General features: G+C 35.7%; 1 protein-coding gene and 1 non-coding gene across 2 annotated transcripts in view; one reads left to right on the forward strand and one right to left on the reverse strand.

Moving 5' to 3' along the window:
- The window catches only part of LOC138695791 (ethanolaminephosphotransferase 1-like), a 121,828-nt gene that overhangs the window by 87,128 nt on the left and 11,027 nt on the right, over positions 1-23,673 (reverse strand). The gene's annotated exons all lie outside the window — the stretch shown is intronic.
- Positions 17,455-17,526, forward strand: TRNAY-AUA (transfer RNA tyrosine (anticodon AUA)). Its single transcript has one exon. It is a non-coding gene; the product is annotated as a tRNA-Tyr (tRNA).

Here is a 23,673-nt window from a genome sequence, read left to right on the forward strand (position 1 = left end):
CATACACACACAGTCCGCCAGCTGTTCTGAACTGTGATAGATCTGGCCTTCAGTTAAGATGGCGACATACACACAAGCGGTCGAAAGGTTTAGACCTGCAGTTGTGTAAAAATAACACGAAACTGTGTGTATGTCCGTACATCCGCAGATAATGCCTGCAGGCCCGGAACTTTCAGCTTAGTAAAAGTTTCGGCTTTTAACAATGAGTTCTACTATGAGTGATCACACATTTATTAGTACTCTATTTCCAACTAAAGATTGAAGTAAACGTAAACAAAACCCAAATATATTACTCCGCAAACGCAAGCTAGCTACCAAAGCAGCACGCAGGGCAGCCACCGTCTGATATATTGCAGACATTTCAACACATTCATTGAACTAACCCGTAAAATGCTCACAGAGGGTTAATATTTATTATTTCTCTACTGGGAATAGTGGATTTTCTTTTTCTGTAGATTCGTGATTAAATGTTATTCTTTGAAGAATGGACAATTTCTTTAATTCTACAGAAATTTATTTGAGGTTGGCAACACTGAATCTCGCACTGTGTTATACCAGCTGTGCTGATGTGCTTTGTGAAGCTGCAAGTCACCTTGGGAGGGATTTAATGCCTATTACGCATGCGCGTTACCATAATACACGTTACAGTGATTTAACACGCAATGTCTGAAACTACTAATATAAACATGTTTAAATCGTAAGAAAGTGTTTTTATAAGCATGTTTAATTCACTCGTATTCCATGTATATTATACATTTTATTATTTTAGAAGGAATTATTTTAATGTGAGGAAGAAGATGACAAGCATGAGTTAGGAGGCGTTGTGCGTCCAATAGCCAATCAGGAACCATTATGTCACGTGCATTTATTTACATTTACTTCAATCTTTAGCTGGAAAGAGAGTAGGTTTATTGATTAACTCTATATCGGCAGTTACCCGCTTTGTGGAACATTAAGTCTAAAGCATATAGCAATAGAAAACGAAAGTTACAAGCGTAATATGAAAAATTGGTAACGTGTTGCAAGACCGTAGACAACGAAGACACTGTAGATACAGTTAAAAATGAAATTAATAACATTCGCAGTGCTTTTCGTAAGAAACATGATTTTATTCCAGTTACAGTTTTTGTACGATTGGTTCTAAATAAATATTTGTATAATGCACAGTGTAGTTATTCGATACTTACTTTCAATATAGGCCTACTTCGCCTTCAGAGCTTCGTACAGGTATCTCCAACCTTTAGGGTCAAAATTATACATATGACAGAGGACTCTAAACTGAGCATTTTGACGTCAGGAATCAGTGGTCGGAAATGGATATTTCGGACGTCACGAGATCTTGAAAGTGTATGTGAGGGACGTTTCTGTAAGCTGCTTTAATCAAATACCCTACTATAATAATACCGGACAGCTGTGTACTACCAGCATTGACGTGAGTGCGTAATATCGCGGACCTGACATTTAGCGGAGCGGCGTGAAATTACGTTCACAAATACAAATGAAGAGTCCACTACAAGAATGATGGATGTCATCTGGAATACATTTTGCAGGAGAAGCAATTGAAAGTTTAAAATGCTTAGCGCTCAAAGCTTCACTGAGATTTTCCGATCATTACTGGGCAATGACTATCAGTGTTAATGTTATATAACTCTCTATGTACATTCTATGTCTTAAGCTATGCATTGACAGTCTTGGTTCATTTTCGACAAGAAAGTGACATCCATCATTCTTGCAGTGGACTCTTCAAATATTAACATACTGGGATTCGGACTATTGTTTAAAACGTGAGTTACTAATGTGGAATAATAATATAATGAAACACTTAAGAAATGTTGAATAATATTTAATGTAAAATTATTATCTTATATCAAAGCTGCATATTATAATGAATATTGCATACTTCATATTACTTTCAGTAATTAATTGTTACCTATTTTTTTCTTTGGTTTAGTGAGACAAAATCAATTCTTATATTAGGAATGAATTTACAATAATGCTTTATATACGCATTGCTGACAACAGCAAAGATAAAATTGATAGTAATCTGATGCTTGTAATAAATAATAAAGGCATGTGGACAAAAATAAAACTTAAATTGATAAAACCTTAAAATTTACAATACATTTTAACTTCTATTCATTTATTAGGTCTAAATAAAAAAGCTAATTTGTATTTTTCTATCAATACAAAGACGAAGGAATTAGGCTTACTAAAGAATGTTGTTGACTCACGTTTCATGATCCCTCGGAAATCGAAAGTACGATTTGGAGCAATTTATAATGCTGTAATTTTGTAGCAATTATAAACAGCACATATACACTCTGACATTTTAACACAGCACTAATTAATAAAACTATTAACTAGCCCAGCAACAACATACACGGACACCATTTTATTTTTACTAACATTTTTAATATTAACTTGCCTATACCTCTGGATCAACACCGTTTGCTACCTCCTTCCACGACTGGAGTTCGATGATACTGGCGTAATATACAAACAAATCACTTTACTAGGTATAGGAGAGAAGAAAAGTAGTTCATCCATTTACGTAAACTAGGAAATATTGCGCTTTTGAGTTTGATCATTTTTATTAGGTTTTTTAATCAAAATACAGTACAGTGTTACTCACGAGTGTTTTTACTCACGAACTGAGCTGTCCATGTGGACGTATTCATTATGCAGTGTATAATATACTGTCTACAGCACATTAGAGTACAATATAGAGAATGAAGTTAAATTGAAAAATAATCATAATATGGATATTTAAACACATTTTTGAAAATGGTGGCCGTTCATTTCGATACAGGTTTCAGTTCTTTTGTGCATATTATCGCACTATAGACTATTGTACCTAATCCCGATTACCAGTTTCGTTCTTCGTACTAGTAACTCATGTTGAAATAATTCTGTACCTACTCTATAAAAGAGTACCTTACATACTGTAAATTCAATCTTCACTTCTGCCCGATCCGAAAAGATAAAATTACTCAGACATACTATCTACTGTCCGTCCAAGTGGTTATGTCGTAGGGTCGTAGAAAGGGAGGAAATCACGTGAGAGTTAATTACTTAACGAGGCCCTTTTATTTAAACAGTTGTATAATATTACGTAGACGTCCAATTCCTAACAGAAATTAATGTTCTCAGAAAAGAGCTAAGACAGCCCAGCTACTAGCTGGCGAATAAAAGCTGGTGGAGGAAACCGGGATACGACGTAGGCAAATGGACGACAGTACCTGTGCGAAAATTATTCAATATTGAAAGCTCGTTCGCCACTGGAAAACGCGAACATATTTTTGGAACGTACTGTTTACTATGACCGTAAGGCTACTATGACTGTATATGCGGTCTTGCATCTGTGTGGAGGACGGCTGAACTTCATTAGTAGAAGGGGTGGGAGTGAAGTACATTCAAAAACTCAGGTACAATAAAAATTGAAGTAAAAATAAAATGATGTCCCTGTACATTGCAGTTGATTACAGCTTGTTTCTGTTTCGCGAGTATCGCCACACCGGCCGTCTAGGTAGCAGCACCAGCGTCGTTCGCGCGCAGAACTGCTAGCTGTCCGGTATTATTATAGTAAGGTATTTGCTTTAAGTTTAGTTTCATAACAAACAACTGCCTGACGCTTCCATGGTGATATTTGTTATTGCTTACAAAATGTCATTCGTCGTCGTAATGCATGTATTGAGACAGGTGGTCGCCACTTTCAACAACACTGCTCTGGGCTCTAAATTGTTGCTATGAGGTGCATGTTGTTTTGGAAATAAAATATTAAATATCTTGTTTTCGAGATAATGTGGTTGTAACACTGCCCATTTCATATCCATAATCATCTGGGCAAGAAATTCTTACTTGCCTGCCTCATTGTACAACAGACACCAGGGATATTCAAGAGAGTGGAGCAAAATGTCATGATTTGTTTTGGATATATCAACAGTTGCTATGAGATGTAAGTTGTTTATATGTGTAAAAAAATTAAAGCAGCTTGCAAAAATATTCTTCAAACTTATTACTTATTCAAAACCTTGTAGTTCCTGCAATGTGCATTTCCGACCACTGGTTCCTTATGTCAAAATGCTCAGTTGAGAGTCCTCTACCATCTGCATAATTTTGACACTAAAGGTTGGAAACACCCTATATATAAAATGACATGTTTCTGGAATGTTTTTTTTCCAAGTGCTTGTGGAGAGATGACTGCAGAAAATTTTAAATCTTCAAATGAACGGCCAGTTGCTAAATGAGGAGCATAGTATCAAAGTTAGACAACTCCATTTTTTGCGATTTCGTGATATTGATTGTTTCTCATAGAATTGTGTGTGCTGAATGCGATTCTGGAACTATTTAGGCTCAAAAACGGACAGAACAGAGCGAAAATAGCACTTAATTTTTAGAATCAAAATGTAGAAAACTCCACTGTGGTTTGGTTTCAAATTAGGACAATTTCTTCAATAGCCAATGAGAAGCCCACATTCATACCACCTTTTCTCATCACGCATCGTGAATCTAACATGGCTGATTGTTTATATAATCGGTTTGTGGATGAATAAGTACTGTTTTACGTAAATTTGCTTTGAAACCGAGCTAGTAGAGACTTATATTCAAAAGTAGACAATTTCACTTTAAATATGGCTTCGTTTGGCTTCAAAAACGGACAGCTCCACTTTAAATAAGACTTTATTTGGTTTCAAAAACAGACAACTCCATGACTTAGTTTCAGAGATGGATAACTCCACTTTTTGAACTTAAAATTTCGACCTGAATATTAATTTTAATCACATTTTGAGACTGAAAAAATATTTCTGTGACCCATGAGAATGTTTAAAAAAAAATTACGTATAACGGTGACATTGGTTTCCAAGGATCTAGTTTTTCACCTCTCCTGTAAAAAAAAGCAAACGTGAAGTTGTCCAACTTTGATACCAAGCTCCTCAAATATCCTAACGTCACTACTAAGTAATCTTTCGCGAGCACTGATTGCGCTTCTCATTATTGTTTTTTTTTTTCTCTGAATATAAAATTTAATCATTTTCAATAATTTTCCGGTACATTATTCATCCATTCTTAATTTTTTTTTTTCAAAACTTCACTGCTATTATTTTGCAGATATTCCAGAAGCTTCATGTGCGATACATTTTCACGATTTAATAACCACTATTTCGTCCATAGTCGATTTTCTTTTGACAAAAGCAGCAACATTAGAAACAATGCAATCTTAATTCTGGTTTTTGTGACGGTACGCACCATTTTCACAACGAATTGAACTTTTCACTTATTTCCTAGTGTGTGTGTGTGTGTGTGTGTGTGTGTGTGTGTGTGTGTGTGTGTGTGCGCGTGTGTTGAACAGACAGTCGAACTGCAGTCCTGGGACTGTTGGACAGTGTTGCCAATTCAGCTGTTTTTCCCGCTAGATCTAGCGTTTTCTGGCGTTAGTTTAGCGGGTAAAATTTATGAAATTTGTATTGCTGATATATGGGGATTTAGCGGGTATTTTTAGCACTCACAGCGGCAAAATAATAAAATTTTACATTGACAATATAGCAATTTAGCGGTTTCTGCACGGCTTCACAGCGGAATTTTAAGAATTGAGTTGGCAACACTACTCTTAGATCACACTGTCAGCACGGACTGAATAATGTTTGGACTGCTTCAATTTGATCTGCCGTTCTGAACTGACAGTCCCTGAACTGAAGGCGGACTGTAAGTGAATTGGGACCATTAGTCAGTATTTCGAACAAGCCAACGTCGCTAGATATAGTTACTTGCACAAATTCCACGAGATAATAATTTATTTAAAATGTAGAGCGAAGACCAGCAGACCTTCTCTTCCGCCCCCCAGACTCTAATTTAATGCAATACACTTACAATAATAATTACATTAATATTTAGACAGTACAACATGAAAGTGAACAGAAATAGTGAATAATAAAAGTAAAAGTAAATAATGAAAGTTATAGTCCCGTCGCTCTAATTTCCGGCAGCCAATCACGTTGCAAGTCGGCTACATTTAAACGTGTGCGTCTTGTGATTCGCTGCTGATGACGTTATGCATTTCCTAAGGCTCGATAAATACTTAATATAATCGCCCGCCATTTTGGCTCTTTCGTTGGCGTTCACAGAAAGCACACGAGGACGTTATTTGCCGCTCAATTATTTGCTGAATTACATCGCGTTTGATTTATTATCATAGGAGTTACGACATTATAATATTTAACGGTGTGGCAAATAGATTCCTCGTCTGGTAGCTCGGCAACGAAAGAACAAAAATGGAGAACGATACTACCTACCTAGACTTTATAGAGCCTTCACTTCTTAAGACGTAAGCAGAGAAGGAGTCACGCCGGGAATAACAGCGTCGCAACTATAGATAAGTAGTGTTAGTGACTCAATAATAAACAATGATAAGAAATAATAATGAGGTAATTTAAATATTTATCTTGCAATATACTTAATCACTAAAAATTGAGAAAATTGAAAAACTACTATTGTTAATGAGAATTCTTTGAAAAATACTTTTAGTCTATTCTTAAATTCGCCTTATGTCTGACAGTCTCTAACTTTATTCGGCAGGGAATTCCAAAGTCGAGGAACAGCCACATTGAAAGAAGACGAGTATGGGGATGTTCGGTAGGAGAGAATGAATAATATTGAGGAATGCTGTGATCGTGTGTCTAGGTTATGTGGGTGGATAAATTTTGAAAACGGGACGCAAGATAGAAGTGGAAAAATGCAATTTATGAAAGAGGAGGGAAAGACGGTGGATTTTTCTTCCATCTTCTAGACCAGGCCTGCACAAATAGCGTCAACGAGCGCGCGCGCTTCTTCGGAGCGGGAGAGCCGTGTTTACCGCTCGCCGAAACGGAGAGGAAGATACGTCAGAATGACATAGACTTGCTATAGGTAGAGGAGAGGAAAACGACCACTCAGTTATCTAGTGGAGTGCAGTGTGTAGGCCTATTCTCAGTAACTGTTTCACGTTGCTTACCTACTGCTACAGTACAGTATGGAGGAATCTAAAAGACGGAACGTAACATTCAACATTTAACGATTTACAGCTCGAACTTATTGATCTTTATTTTTTTTTATTTTTTTATTTTATTGGGTTATTTTACGACGCTGTATCAACATCTAGGTTATTTAGCGTCTGAATGAAATGAAGGTGATAATGCCGGTGAAATGAGTCCGGGGTCCAACACCGAAAGTTACCCAGCATTTCCTCATATTGGGTTGAGGGAAAACCCCGGAAAAACCTCAACCAGGTAACTTGCCCCGACCGGGATTCGAACCCGGGCCACCTGGTTTCGCGGCCAGACGCGCTGACCGTTACTCCACAGGTGTGGACCTTATTGATCTTCAATGTGACCTAAGGACTAAAGATCGTTTGAATAATACTACTAGCCTGGTTGAGTTTTACAAGACTAAGCACTAGCAATAATATCCACGACTACATAGGCTGGCTGTGAAAATGATTGCCATGTTTGGCTCAACATTTATATTTGTGAGCAACTGTTTTCTATAATCAACTTTAATAAAGGCAGACATCGAACATCTGTAACTGATGTTTCATTACGATGAGTAGGCTACTGTTCCTTTCAGCTGCCAACAGCATAAAACCTCGTTTTGATGTACTGATAAATACAAATATAACAAACTGATATTGTACATTTAAGTACCTATAGAATTTCTACTATTTCTGTAAAATATTTCTTTATTAATTAATAATAGCCCAAGATAGTTTTGCAAACACTGAACGGGAATTCATTTCATAAACACTCGTAATAGTACTTCCTTTTGTGTATATTTTGTACGAGATCCACCCCTTCTTCCAGTCCACCCTTATACAGAGCGCAGCTAATATCTGCATTCCGCTCATGAGCTGTGAGCCGGCTCGGAGAGCGCAAACCTTGTGCAGGCCTGATTTAGACAGTACAACAACATGGAAGTGAATAGAAATAGTGAATAATAAAAGTAAAAAATGAAAGTTAGATTAGTAGTGTTAGTGACACAATAATAAACAATGATAAGAAATAATAATGAGGTAGGTAATTTAAATATTTATCTCGCAATATATAACCAGTAAAAAATTGAGAAAATTGAAAAACTACTATTGTTAACGAGAATTCTTTGAAAAATACTTCCTTAGTCTATTCCTAAATTCCTCTTATGTCTGATAGTCTCTGACTTTATTCGGCAGGGAATTCCAAAGTAGAGGAACAACCACATTGAAAGAAGACGAGTATGGGAGGGAATGGATAATATTGAGGAATGCTGTGATCGTGTGTCTAGATTATGGTGGGTGGATAAATTTTGAAAACGGGACGCAAGATAGGAGTGGAAAAATGCAATATATGAAAGAGGAGGGAAAGACGGTGGGTTTTTCTACCAACTTCTAGACGGAGCCAGGACAGCATTTCGAGGGATGGTGTTACGTGACCAGCCCGGAGAATTGCAGACGAAACGGACGCACATATTATGGACACGTTGTAGTCTCTGCGCCGAAGTAACGCTTAGGTCAGTAAATAGAATATCACAATAATCAAAGTGGGGCATCACGAGTGTTTGAACTAAAATCTATTTCAAGGAAAAGGGTAGAAAGTTCTTTAATCGCCTAAATGAGTGGATTAGTGAAAATACTTTTTTTTTGCTACACTGGCGCGACCGATGCTCAGCTATGACAGCGAAGCATGGACACTGAGGAAAGCAGATAAAAGCAGAATAACGGCTTGTGAAATGCGATTCATCCGAAGAACAGCGGGCTATACTAAATGGGATCTGAAAAGAAATTGTGAAATTTTAAAGGGACTAAAAACTCAACCAGTTTTAGATTACATTGTTCAATATCAGTCTAACTGGAAACATCATTTGGAAAGAATGGGTAATAGTAGACTCCCAAAGGCAATTTATGATTATGTACCACAGGGCCAAAGATCTGTGCGTCGTCCTGCTAAGAGATGGCGGGAAAATTTTATGAAAGACCGTAACAGGCCTTGTGGCCTAACACTTGTCAGGAAGAACAACAACACTTTTTTTTTTTTGCAAGTTTGGCACCACTATAAATAATCGAATTCATAATGTGAATGAACTTAACCTTTGATAGCCTAAATCGATTAAACCGACGTAACAAAAAATTAACTCTGGGCATACATATCAAATACGATGTAGACTCATTTTAGACGACTTTGCAATTTAGATCTGAAAAATAGCCGACTAACTTGGATCGAGATAACTCGGGTTGTGTAATGTTGCATTTAGCCCAACAAGTAAAATGTTATGTCTAAAGCTCGGATTTCAATGCAAATGCTTGTTTCATATTAGCTAGTTACACTTCTCAAACTTAGCAAATATTCATTTAAGCCTTATCGATTCCAAATAACCGTACTTTTTCCGTACATGTTTGCATGTTTTGGCGTTTTTTAGAGTAAATTCATGCATAATGCATATTTTGAAGATTTCAGATTTAATAGCACATATTTTGACTTTTATATTTCATGTATTATGTCCTTTTTTTCTGGCTTTAGTGCATATATTATGTTAACTTGCGGGAATAGATGCATTATAGGACCCACCCTAAATATAAGAACACGCAAAGCCACAAAAAAGGTCAACGGAAGTACCGTTTCGATCAATTAAATTATCGATATATATAGTTATTATGTTGCCAACCAACGAATATTGTGTGAATTAGTTTGATTTTAATCATGGCGGCAATTTCGAATGCTAGGGTTAAATATCAAAAAGAATTTGATAAAATTCTTCCTGTTGGCTTAAAATGTAAGCCTAGAATTTGAAATTATGGAATTAAAAAGAGAAGCTTCTTACTTGCCTTATCCATGACTACAGATATGTTCTATGGTTTTTTTTATGTGATTGTGGTTTATTTAAGAGTGAAATGTTCTGCGAAATATGTAATTCCGGGATGAGTTTGAAGAAATGTAAAAGTAAACGAGATGCGCTCATGTGGAGATGTCATCAGAAATTACAAGGTATTAAATGATAAACACAGGAACGCCGTATCATAGTACTTTGTGAAATCACTTGGATAACGGAGGAAATGAAACTGAACATCTCCACTGAGGTCCATGGTAAAATTATAATTTTTACAACAATTTTTTTATTTCAATCTTTTGGTCCACGAAAAATGCTAGTAAAAATGTGTTTTTGGAAAGACTAGTATTTCCCAGGACTAAAAATGCAGCATAAATGGAGAAAAATTAGTATTTTACGTGGAACATATTAAATTTGTGGTAAAATATTTTAAATTTTAAATTTAGCTTTGGTTTGTTTCTTTAACTTTATTTTGAGTAAAATATAATATATCATATAACAAGGGTGACTAATATGCGCTTTATTTCATTGTTGTTGATTTCATTAAATGATACATGTTTGTAGTATGCTTTAGTTTTGTTACGTTGGCATACTTGATATAGCACGTACGGTCAGAAGACCCGCGCAATTGGATTTTAGACAAAATAATATCTGTATGTATATATTACTCAATAAATCCATCTATCTATCTACTTGATATAATAATCGAAACTATATATATATATATATATATATAATGGATTCTATGGAATACTCGGCGTGGGTCCTACAATGCATCTGTTCCTAACTTGCATAATAGTGTCTTTTATTAATGTTGCTTCGTAGAATCAGATATTTCCACGTTATTTGTCTAGTGAGAATAAAACAAAAGAAAGCTACTGGTAATATGGTTTCGCGACATCCTACCCGATAACTAGTCTTTGGACTTTTCACTAAATTCTCCTTTGCTATACTGGAATTTCCAACCTCCAACTCTAGTGATGTAGGAAACATTGTTACTAAACGTAGAACGGCACTTAATTCGGAGCATGTGAATGCACTCACATGTATAAAATCATGGATGAAGCAGTATTAACTAGGTGAGTATTCATACTTTTTGTTATTTATGTTTGTCTCAAAAATTCCCCGAGAAACTGACATCTAGGCCTATACTAATAACAAATCTGTAGCCGAAATTTTTCTGGTAATTTTCGATTTTCCAAAAATAATTGGTCCTAACATATATAATTAACCACCCTGAAGCCGAAAGTCGCTTTTTTTTATTTTTGTTTGTACGTCTGTCTGTCTGGATGTTTGTTACCTTTTCACGCGATAATGGCTGAACGGATTTCGATGAAAATTGGAATATAAATTAAGTTCGTTGTAACTTAGATTTTAGGCTATATGGCATTCAAAATACTTTATTTAAAAGGGGGGTTATAAGGGGACCTGAATTAAATAAATCGAAATATCTCGCTTATTATTGATTTTTGTGAAAAATGTTAGATAGCAAAAGTTTCTTTACAAATCATTTCCGATAAGTTTTATTCCTTGAACAATTTTGATAGGACTGATATTTAATGAGATAAATGAGTTTTAAAATTAAAATAACTGCCATCTAAGGCCGTGTAATGAATTAAAAAACAAATGACTTCGTCTATAAGGGGCCTTGGACAACAACAATCGAAAGCTATGAAACATTGCCTACAGAGAATGTTTCTGTGTTTGTATGAAGTAATATCGGAAGCTAAATTAACCGATTTGTATAATTAATTATTATTTCACCATTGGAAAGTGTAGTTTCTCTAGATGGACATAATGCTATAATGTTATTACAGTAACTTCTGAGTGAATTGAGGACAGGTAAGATTAAAATAGATTCTTATGCACAGAAAACTTGATAGGCTATTCTGTATATTCGTTTCCTGTATTTCCTAAAATAATTTTTATGACCAAATGAGTGGTCTCTGGATCAAAATGATCGCATTTTAATTTTTTTAATTCAATTTAAATTAAGTAACATAATAAACGATTTATCCTTCTATCAAACACGAATGTTCCCTGGATAAAATGTCCTGTTTTAATTACGTAATTGCTTTATATTTATTTCTAACGGGTGCAGCGGAGCGCACGGGTACGGCTAGTAATAAAATATAAGCCTCATAATAAATATGTTAGTAAGTAATAAAAATAGTTGTTTTGTAATAAAATGATACAATATATACAGATATAGAAAATTTAATACTTACGCTTATAATCGAACACAAGTTAAACTTAACAACTGGTTGAATTGTTTATGCCTTAAATTTAATTAAATAGTTTTGTATTATAATATAGCTCAACTTATGAATGATCGTTTGCGTTTGTAAATTTAATAATCTGATTGGCTATGTATTGTATACTTTTAGTAGAGCCATCGATGTAGCTCAGTCGGCAGACTCGCTGGGCTGCTGATCCGGAGCTGCGTTCGGGCTTGGGTTGGATCCCCCTTTGGACTTTGGTTTCTTCGGAGGTTTTCCCCAGCCGTGGGACTGAAGCCGGATGGTCTATGGCGAGTCCTTGGCATCAACCCCTTTGATTTGATTACCCCCTTTGATTTGATTACCTGGTTGGGTTTTTCCGAGGTTTCCCCCACCGAAAAGGGAAATGCCGGGTAATATTTTGGCGAATCCTCGGACCTCATCTCATCTCACTACATCTCGCCAAAATATAAAAAAAATGTTTAAAAAAATGTAAAAAAATTGTAGAAAATTACTAAATTGTAGAACTATAAAAATTTGTAAAAATTGTAATTGTAATATTGTAAAATGTTGACATGTTCCACATCTTAAAGCTTCATTGCTCATGTAAGATCTATGGAATAAAATAAATGAATGAAAGAATGAATGAATGAATAATTGTGTATTGCAGTATATTAAAACATTTTTGAACTCGATCAAAACTAGATTAATCGATTAAATTCAAATAGTCAATTGATTAAATATTTTCATCGATCAACAGCACTAATAATTATTCAATTAAAAAAAGCACATTTTCAAAACACTACAAACATAATTTTTTATTATTTGAGCATTCACAACACTAATAAAATGCCAGTTTATTGAAAAAATTATGAAACCTAGAGTTTAATTGAAATTAAACACCAATTAACATTTCCACCACTAACTACATCCATCGCTTATTATTGTCTCTCAAGACGAGGAATAATACCGACACTGTTAAGTGCTATGCGTTATTTACACAACTTACCAACATGTAGCCTTAAGGGTTACAGACTCACTATTAAGTCATCACGATGTATCTATCTCTTCTATGCTCACATTTAACTATTTTCAACGTGGAAAATGCTGATTCACACAATATAACGCTGATAGCATAACCTTTACAGCTTTATTTGCGATTGCGACAAACTCTTATCGCAAGAAAATCCGGAAGGAAGTTACGGATCTGCCAGCAAATGTTGCTTTCTTGGTAAAGTCATTTTTTTTTAAATCCCATACTAAACCAACATCACTTAAATTCTCTTCGACAGACACGCCAAAAGGGGATATCGCTCAAGCTCTCAGTTGCACGTTATTCCGCGTCAAAATGCAACGTGGGCGAGAAATTTACCGATAATTTTCCTCGATGTTACATCAAGGAAGGGTTCTATTACGAGCCGTAAATCTATGGCACGGGACCCACATCTTTACTTCCCTTACAGAGGAAGCCCTGCTAAGGATTTAATAGCTCTTTAAAATTCAATGCCCTGGACAGGGTTTGAACCCGCAGAACACTAAATGAATGAATTATTATTATTATTATTATTATTATTATTATTATTATTGTTAATAAAAGGAAATACTACTATTAATAATAATAATAGTAATAATCACAATAATAATAGCTACATTATCACTGTTTCATATCATTTATGTTTTTATGTAATTTTCCTTTTTATTTGTCTTTTCTGTGTATTGTATAATATGTTTATGTCTTATGTGTTGAACATGCACTTACAGTCATGTCTATTTCATATCATTTTTATGTCATATACGTCCTTAAAAGTAATATGCATATTTCTACGAAATGCTTACTTATTATTATTATTATTATTATTATTATTATTATTATTATTATTTATTTTTTAATTAAGTCTGTGTGTGATATGTCCTGGAAAAGTACTGTATGTAATATGTCTGCATTTCATATATTGTATATCTATTTCTATATATTATATTTACTTTATCTTATATCTTTGTATTTGTGTAATATAAATATGATTTTCATTGTCATACACATTTAATGTAATATATGTATTTTATGTCATAATTATGTATATATTTTATGTTATAATATGTATTGGAAATTCAATATTATTATTATTATTATTATTACTATTATTATTATTATTATTAATATTATTATACGATGAAAGAGTAATGGAACGGAGAAAAATTCTCTCCGGCGCCGGGATTTGAACCCGGGTTTTCAGCTCTACGTGCTGACGCTTTATCCACTAAGCCACACCGGATTCCACCCCGGCGTCGGAAGAATCGTCTCAGTTTTAAGTTCCAACTCTTGGGTTCCCTCTAGTGGCCGCCCTCTGCACTACGTCATAGATATCTATGAACGTAGGACCGAAGTCCACACATGTGCTGAGGTGCACTCGTTATGAGTGACTAGTTGGCCGGGATCCGACGGAATAAGCGCCGTCTTAAATCACGAAGTGACTTTCGCATATCATATATATTATAATGTACCGAAGTACATATGATATTTCCATGCAGATATTCTGCGTCATCATACGATGTAAGAGTAATGGAACGGAGAAAAATTCTCTCCGTCGGATCCCGGCCAACTAGTCACTCATAACGAGTGCACCTCAGCACATGTGTGGACTTCGGTCCTACGTTCATAGATATCTATGACGTAGTGCAGAGGGCGGCCACTAGAGGGAACCCAAGAGTTGGAACTTAAAACTGAGACGATTCTTCCGACGCCGGGGTGGAATCCGGTGTGGCTTAGTGGATAAAGCGTCAGCACGTAGAGCTGAAAACCCGGGTTCAAATCCCGGCGCCGGAGAGAATTTTTTCTCCGTTCCATTACTCTTTCATCGTATGATGACGCAGAATATCTGCATGGAAATATCATATGTACTTCGGTACATTATAATATATATGATATGCGAAAGTCACTTCGTGATTTAAGACGGCGCTTATTCCGTCGGATCCCGGCCAACTAGTCACTCATAACGAGTGCACCTCAGCACATGTGTGGACTTCGGTCCTACGTTCATAGATATCTATGACGTAGTGCAGAGGGCGGCCACTAGAGGGAACCCAAGAGTTGGAACTTAAAACTGAGACGATTCTTCCGACGCCGGGGTGGAATCCGGTGTGGCTTAGTGGATAAAGCGTCAGCACGTAGAGCTGAAAACCCGGGTTCAAATCCCGGCGCCGGAGAGAATTTTTTCTCCGTTCCATTACTCTTTCATCGTATGATGACGCAGAATATCTGCATGGAAATATCATATGTACTTCGGTACATTATAATATATATGATATGCGAAAGTCACTTCGTGATTTAAGACGGCGCTTATTCCGTCGGATCCCGGCCAACTAGTCACTCATAACGAGTGCACCTCAGCACATGTGTGGACTTCGGTCCTACGTTCATAGATATCTATGACGTAGTGCAGAGGGCGGCCACTAGAGGGAACCCAAGAGTTGGAACTTAAAACTGAGACGATTCTTCCGACGCCGGGGTGGAATCCGGTGTGGCTTAGTGGATAAAGCGTCAGCACGTAGAGCTGAAAACCCGGGTTCAAATCCCGGCGCCGGAGAGAATTTTTTCTCCGTTCCATTACTCTTTCATCGTATGATGACGCAGAATATCTGCATGGAAATATCATATGTACTTCGGTACATTATAATATATATGATATGCGAAAGTCACTTCGTGATTTAAGACGGCGCTTATTCCGTCGGATCCCGGCCAACTAGTCACTCATAACGAGTGCACCTCAGCACATGTGTGGACTTCGGTCCTACGTTCATAGATATCTATGACGTAGGGGGCGGCCACTAGAGGGAACCCAAGAGTTGGAACTTAAAACTGAGACGATTCTTCCGACGCCGGGGTGGAATCCGGTGTGGCTTAGTGGATAAAGCGTCAGCACGTAGAGCTGAAAACCCGGGTTCAAATCCCGGCGCCGGAGAGAATTTTTTCTCCGTTCCATTACTCTTTCATCGTATGATGACGCAGAATATCTGCATGGAAATATCATATGTACTTCGGTACATTATAATATATATGATATGCGAAAGTCACTTCGTGATTTAAGACGGCGCTTATTCCGTCGGATCCCGGCCAACTAGTCACTCATAACGAGTGCACCTCAGCACATGTGTGGACTTCGGTCCTACGTTCATAGATATCTATGACGTAGTGCAGAGGGCGGCCACTAGAGGGAACCCAAGAGTTGGAACTTAAAACTGAGACGATTCTTCCGACGCCGGGGTGGAATCCGGTGTGGCTTAGTGGATAAAGCGTCAGCACGTAGAGCTGAAAACCCGGGTTCAAATCCCGGCGCCGGAGAGAATTTTTTCTCCGTTCCATTACTCTTTCATCGTATGATGACGCAGAATATCTGCATGGAAATATCATATGTACTTCGGTACATTATAATATATATGATATGCGAAAGTCACTTCGTGATTTAAGACGGCGCTTATTCCGTCGGATCCCGGCCAACTAGTCACTCATAACGAGTGCACCTCAGCACATGTGTGGACTTCGGTCCTACGTTCATAGATATCTATGACGTAGTGCAGAGGGCGGCCACTAGAGGGAACCCAAGAGTTGGAACTTAAAACTGAGACGATTCTTCCGACGCCGGGGTGGAATCCGGTGTGGCTTAGTGGATAAAGCGTCAGCACGTAGAGCTGAAAACCCGGGTTCAAATCCCGGCGCCGGAGAGAATTTTTTCTCCGTTCCATTACTCTTTCATCGTATGATGACGCAGAATATCTGCATGGAAATATCATATGTACTTCGGTACATTATAATATATATGATATGCGAAAGTCACTTCGTGATTTAAGACGGCGCTTATTCCGTCGGATCCCGGCCAACTAGTCACTCATAACGAGTGCACCTCAGCACATGTGTGGACTTCGGTCCTACGTTCATAGATATCTATGACGTAGTGCAGAGGGCGGCCACTAGAGGGAACCCAAGAGTTGGAACTTAAAACTGAGACGATTCTTCCGACGCCGGGGTGGAATCCGGTGTGGCTTAGTGGATAAAGCGTCAGCACGTAGAGCTGAAAACCCGGGTTCAAATCCCGGCGCCGGAGAGAATTTTTTCTCCGTTCCATTACTCTTTCATCGTATGATGACGCAGAATATCTGCATGGAAATATCATATGTACTTCGGTACATTATAATATATATGATATGCGAAAGTCACTTCGTGATTTAAGACGGCGCTTATTCCGTCGGATCCCGGCCAACTAGTCACTCATAACGAGTGCACCTCAGCACATGTGTGGACTTCGGTCCTACGTTCATAGATATCTATGACGTAGTGCAGAGGGCGGCCACTAGAGGGAACCCAAGAGTTGGAACTTAAAACTGAGACGATTCTTCCGACGCCGGGGTGGAATCCGGTGTGGCTTAGTGGATAAAGCGTCAGCACATAGAGCTGAAAACCCGGGTTCAAATCCCGGCGCCGGAGAGAATTTTTTCTCCGTTCCATTACTCTTTCATCGTATGATGACGCAGAATATCTGCATGGAAATATCATATGTACTTCGGTACATCATAATAATATATATAATATTATTAGTCCCGCGCCGTGGCGTCGTAGTCTAAGGCATCCCGCCTAAGACTCGCGTTACGGAATGCGCGCTGGTTCGAGTTCTCATGGGGGAAAAAATTTTCTCATGAAATTTCGGCCAGTGTATGGGACCGGTGCCCACCCAGCATCGTGATGCACTTGGGAAATTACGATAGGTAGCGAAATCCGGTTGCGAATACCAGCTATAACGGCTGGGGGGGATCATCGTGCTAACCACACGATACCTCCATTCTGGTTGGATGATCGTCCACCTCTGCTTCGGCATGTGGGCGTGAGGCCAGCAGCCGGCTGGTCGGTCTAGGCCCTTCACGGGCTGTAGCGCCACGGATTATTTATTATTATTATTATTATTATTATTATTATTATTATTATTATTATTATTATTATTGCGTAGTAACTTATTCGAGACATGCAAACACTTTTCTTGAAAAAGTTTTTTTTTTTATGTACAGAAAAACAAAAATACGCCGCTTGGTCACATAACACATCTAGCGAAACTTCACGACACACCTGTTGCGAATACCTGAGCTAGAGTATGGCGCTTTAATCCAGTCTTGAACTATCTTCCGTTCAAAAACTTATGCGCAAAACGTTTTTTACCCTCACCGTGCGATCTTCAACATATAGGTTAAAGTATACAAACCGAGGCGATACTTAGGTCTTTTTACGTTAAAGAGGAGTGTTTTATCTGGACCAAAAATGTTATAAATCTGTGATAAGCAGGGAACGGATTTATATGGACTAAAAATATATGAAATATGTAAATATATATGTAGTTATTTTTACCAAAATATGGAATTAAATATGGATTTTTACCAAAATATGGAATTAAATATGGACTTAAAATTATAAAAAAATGACTATGTACGTTAAATATTGGTACATTTTAATCAAACTAAACAAAAAATATAATGGACGTACCTTATCTTCCAATGTAGTTTCAACAAAACACAATTTTTATTGTCTGTTACCATAACAATAGGTTACAAACATTTCTTTCAAGTGCTGAAAAGTGAATCTTCTTCTATTGTCTCTGAGGATAGATTTATACTGACTAAAAGAGCGTTCGACGTCACAAGAAGTAACTGGTACATAATTCAATTTCACAATGTCTGCTGGGGATAAGTCCAAGTTAATCTTCACTGTTGATTCACCACTCATCACAGCAACAACCTTTTGTAATTCTTCATATCCAGGGTTTTTTGAAAGTACAGTGTCCACCTTAGCTCTTACTGCATCTGCAACTTTACCTCTACCACGATTCAGTTGTTCCACAGTACTATTTATAATTTCAAAACTTTCAGATAGTGAAAGGTGCCTATTTTGGAGACTTTTGAGCGTTTTTATGATGCATGAAAATGTATGCTGAATGTGAGCTAAGTCATTCTTCACACTTATGTCACAGGTAACTGTTTTCGCAGTATCAATTGAGACTGCATCTTCAGAGTCCAATGCAAGGAGAACATTGTTAATAGAGTCTATATGTTCGGCATAATATTCAACTGCTTCTAGCCATGTACCCCATCTAGTTAAAATTGGCTTTGGTGGCAATGGAATTTCAGGGTACATTTCTTTCAACACGTTAACTCTACTGGGAGCTTTGAGAAATACTTTTTTCACTGATGAAATCAACAAATCTACTTTAGGGAAATTGTCTCTGACCACTTCTGCCACACGATGAAATGCATGCGCCACACAAGTAAAATGAGTCAATTTAGGATATACAACAGATAATGCTTGTCCAGCTTTGACCATATAAGGGGCAGCATCGCTAATAAAGAATAACACATTATCGTACATAATACCCTTTGGCCACAGGATACCCATAGCTTCGTTGAACAGTTTAACTATAGTTTTGTTATTGCACTTTTCTAGAACATCACAATGTAAAAGAATTCGTTCAGAATATTGTTCACTTAACAAACCGATAACTACATTACCAACAAGTCTACCTTCTTTGTCGGGAGTCTCATCAATGGAAACCCAAATTGAACTATCTTTAATTTCATCTCTTATCTTCTGTATTGTCTCATCGTAGATGGATGGAGCATACGTCTTCCTAAGTGTTGACTCATCCGGGATTGTATGTTGAGTATATTTTTCAAGGAATTCCCTGAAGACCTTATTCTTTAGTTTGTAGAGAGGAATATCAGCAGAGATGAGAGAACGGCACAGGTCGATGTTAAACTCAGATCTTACATTCGATGTTGTTGGTTGTGTTAAAAACAATTGTCTCTGCTTGGAATTTAGTTGTTTGTTGGCCTGATGTTTACTAGTTGTAATGTGTTGTTGCACCAGGAACTTTTGTGTAGATGATACTGCACACTGACACAAATTACAAAATAATATTTTATTGTCAGTTGATAAACCATCTTCTTTAAATTCTGAAATGTAACTTGTTAGTTTTGATTTTAAATTGACTGAATGACGTACTTTTGGCATATTTACCGTCTTTATAGTATGATTTACAAAACTGAACCTATGTGTACTCTGACTGGCATTTAACTGTTGAGCTGCACAACTGAAGTCTGTTAAAAATTTTAAATTAAATTAATACAGTTTTGTAACTTACTTTCCCATTGTTGATAGGACTGCTAATTTTCAAATAACTCTGATGTTAAAGGGATTACTGAACATGTGTTTAAATCTCTATTGTTGAAATGTATTTTTAAAAGTTAATGGAATTTTGTTTTGTTTTATTGTTGAACCTAATATAATATGGACTGTTTTATATGAAATATGGAAAATATATGGAAATTAACGAAAATATGTACTAAACTCTAAAATATGGAAAAATATGGAAAATAAAAGTAGGATTTTTCAACCCTACACATTGTGAAACATAAAGATAATGCAAAATATAAATTATATTAGCTTTATAAGTAAATATGTATTTACATATAAATCCTTTCCCTGGTGATAAGAGACGAATACTTTCCTAAAAGACGAGTATTTGCCCTGAATCAAAGATACAATACTAATGTAGTAAAAAATGGTATTTTACCGTGCCCGAAAACAATAAAAATGGAGTATTTTCCCTTAATATTAGTGGCATGTACACTTTCGAAGGTTATGGGGCTGGTTATTTTAGAGCAAAAATGACATTTGTTAACTCGCTTCAGTAGTTATGGTGAAGGTCACAGAAATGTTACCAACTTTGTTGATTTCAGAGAATAATAAATTATTTCATCATGCTAAACTCGCCAGACTGGTTTCTATGCCTGCATCTCACTTGTACCGTGTTTGCAGTGTTTAGTAATGCATTCCATGCCTTGACAGAGTACTATCACAGTCTAGTATATAGTCACGAAGCTCAATACGTAGTAAATATGCATCCATAGATAGTTGCTAACCACTAGGATCGCTACTAACGCCTCATTACACACAATGCGAAATAGTACCTGCACAGTCTATTGTTCCTAGTACACTCGTAAACTCAAGCTTAGTGACTGTATATAATAAGACTGTGGTACTACTATTTGCAGTATTTCTGAACATATTAATCACAAGTCTGATTGCATTGTGGAATGGAACTCTTCTACCAGGAAAGAGTCCAGCAAATAGGTACCGGTATCTTACCTTTCTGAAAGAATTGTTTCCATACAGTTCAATAGATAAAATCTTTTCTTCTGTAATATAATAATCCATTGTTTCAAGAATGCCATCAAACAAAATTTTAGTTGGCAATAATCAGTAGATAGTCTTCTATTCTACAAGGCCTACTAATTTATTACACAAACATGAAATTCCACTTTCAATTTTTTATACCTGGATTTTTTATGGCAATGTTATTTCCATATGTACTATAGTTTACAATACACACGGTATGCATATTATTTATTTATTTACTTATTTATTTATTTTCTTATTTATTTATTTACTTATTTATTTAGTTATTTATTTACTTATTTATTTATTTACTTATTTTCTTATTTATTTATTTACTTATTTCCTTATTTACTTATTTAACTTATTTATTTACTTATTTACTTATTTCCTTGTTTACTTATTTATTTATTTATTTATTTACTTATTTCCTTATTTACTTATTTATTTATTTACTTATTTATTTATTTACTTACTTATTTCCTTATTTATTTATTTGCTTATTTATTTATTATTTCCTTATTTACTTATTTATTTCCTTATTTACTTATTTATTTATTTACTTATTTATTTATTTCCTTATTTATTTACTTATTTACCTATTTATTTATTTCCTTATTTACTTATTTATTTCCTTATTTACTTATTTATTTATTTATTTTCTTATTTATTTATTTACTTATTTATTTAGTTATTTATTTATTTACTTATTTTCTTATTTATTTATATTTATTTATTTACTTATTTCCTTATTTACTTATTTAAATTATTTATTCACTTATTTCCTTGTTTACTTATTTATTTATTTATTTACTTATTTCCTTATTTATTTATTTATTTACTTATTTCCTTATTTATTTATTTGCTTATTTATTTATTATTTCCTTATTTACTTATTTATTTCCTTATTTACTTATTTATTTATTTATTTATTTACTTATTTATTTATTTCCTTATTTACTTATTTATTTATTTACTTATTTATTTACTTATTTACTTATTTATTTATTTACTTATTTATTTATTTAATTATTTATTTATTTACTTATTTGTTTTTATTTATTTATTTATTTATTTTAGACTTTTCGTTGCAAAGTTTCTAAGTCCCAAAATTCCTCAGATCAAGTAGAGGGGTAACAGAGAACAAAAAGTGGAGAGTACCTCGATGTTCCAGGATTAGCATTCCTTGTCGTAAGGACTCGAGTTACGCGAATGAACCACCAAAGCAATGACTAAAGGTTCCGCTACAATATACTTTATCTTAACATGCACATAAACATCACTTTTAAGTGTCTACTTTCGTACATAAAAAATGTAAATTACCATAATAAACTCATAGTCATTTAAAGTAAGTTTGCATGTGCAAAATTGCTTACATACAGTACATGTAACCAAACCTTGCAACAATGTACGACTGCAGCCAACACAAAACTCTGAAAATGTTTATTTCTCTTATAAAAAAAAAAACCTCGATATACATGCTTACGGCATCACAACCTTCTAGTTCACATTTTCTAGACGATATCAGTAAAGGCTGGTTCACAATAAACCGGGAACGAGAACCAGGATGAAAACGAGAAGCAGAGGACGTGAATATGAAAATTTTTGATTCACAATATACCGAGAACGTAGACGACTATGCATATCGATATGTATGTCAATAACGATATGTAAAGTCGATATTACGCATTCTGATGTTATTTGTGTATAATTGACCAATGGCGTTCTCTCATGAGTACAAGGCAGCCAACATAAACACAGGTAAACCAACTTCGAAATTTCAACTGAAACATTTCATTAGGTACGGTACTATAAATATGCCCATGCATCTTTATTATCACAACCAATTCTAAGTCTACCATAACGTAAAATAATTAGAGAAGAAACATTTTTGTAACAGAACAAAAATAAACACAACAGTAGTTATTGAATTGAAGCGTGAATATGTAGTGTGTAATACAACCAATACAGTAATAAAATATGATTCGCTTCCGATCGGTGTTCAAAGATGCAGCTATTGAAAGCCTTCATTTTCTCATCTTTATACGAGGCGCGCCACTTATCGTAAATGTGAGGATTTCAATATTAGAATCTCATCAAATAAAACTTGCTCCATGATGCACAGCACAGAAGAAAATAATGCATAGGTTATGTCACGGTCTTCTTGCTACAAAATATACGACAAAATAGCTTTTAGATGGCAACCGAATGAATCTAGTGGGCTGTGATCGGAAACGTGAACGCCAAAGTTGAAACTTGGCCAACTCTCCGTTCCCGATCTCGGGCTCCGGCAAGCTTTTCGTTAATTGTGAATGCTCACATTTAAATGTATACATTTTAACAATTTTACCGTTTTCGTTCCCATTCTCGTTTCCGGTTTATTGTGAACCAGCCTTAACACAGCAATGCTTGATATTT

The sequence above is a fragment of the Periplaneta americana genome, chromosome 3 (assembly GCF_040183065.1).
Source record: "Periplaneta americana isolate PAMFEO1 chromosome 3, P.americana_PAMFEO1_priV1, whole genome shotgun sequence".
In the NCBI taxonomy this organism is placed as follows: Eukaryota; Metazoa; Arthropoda; class Insecta; order Blattodea; family Blattidae; genus Periplaneta; species Periplaneta americana.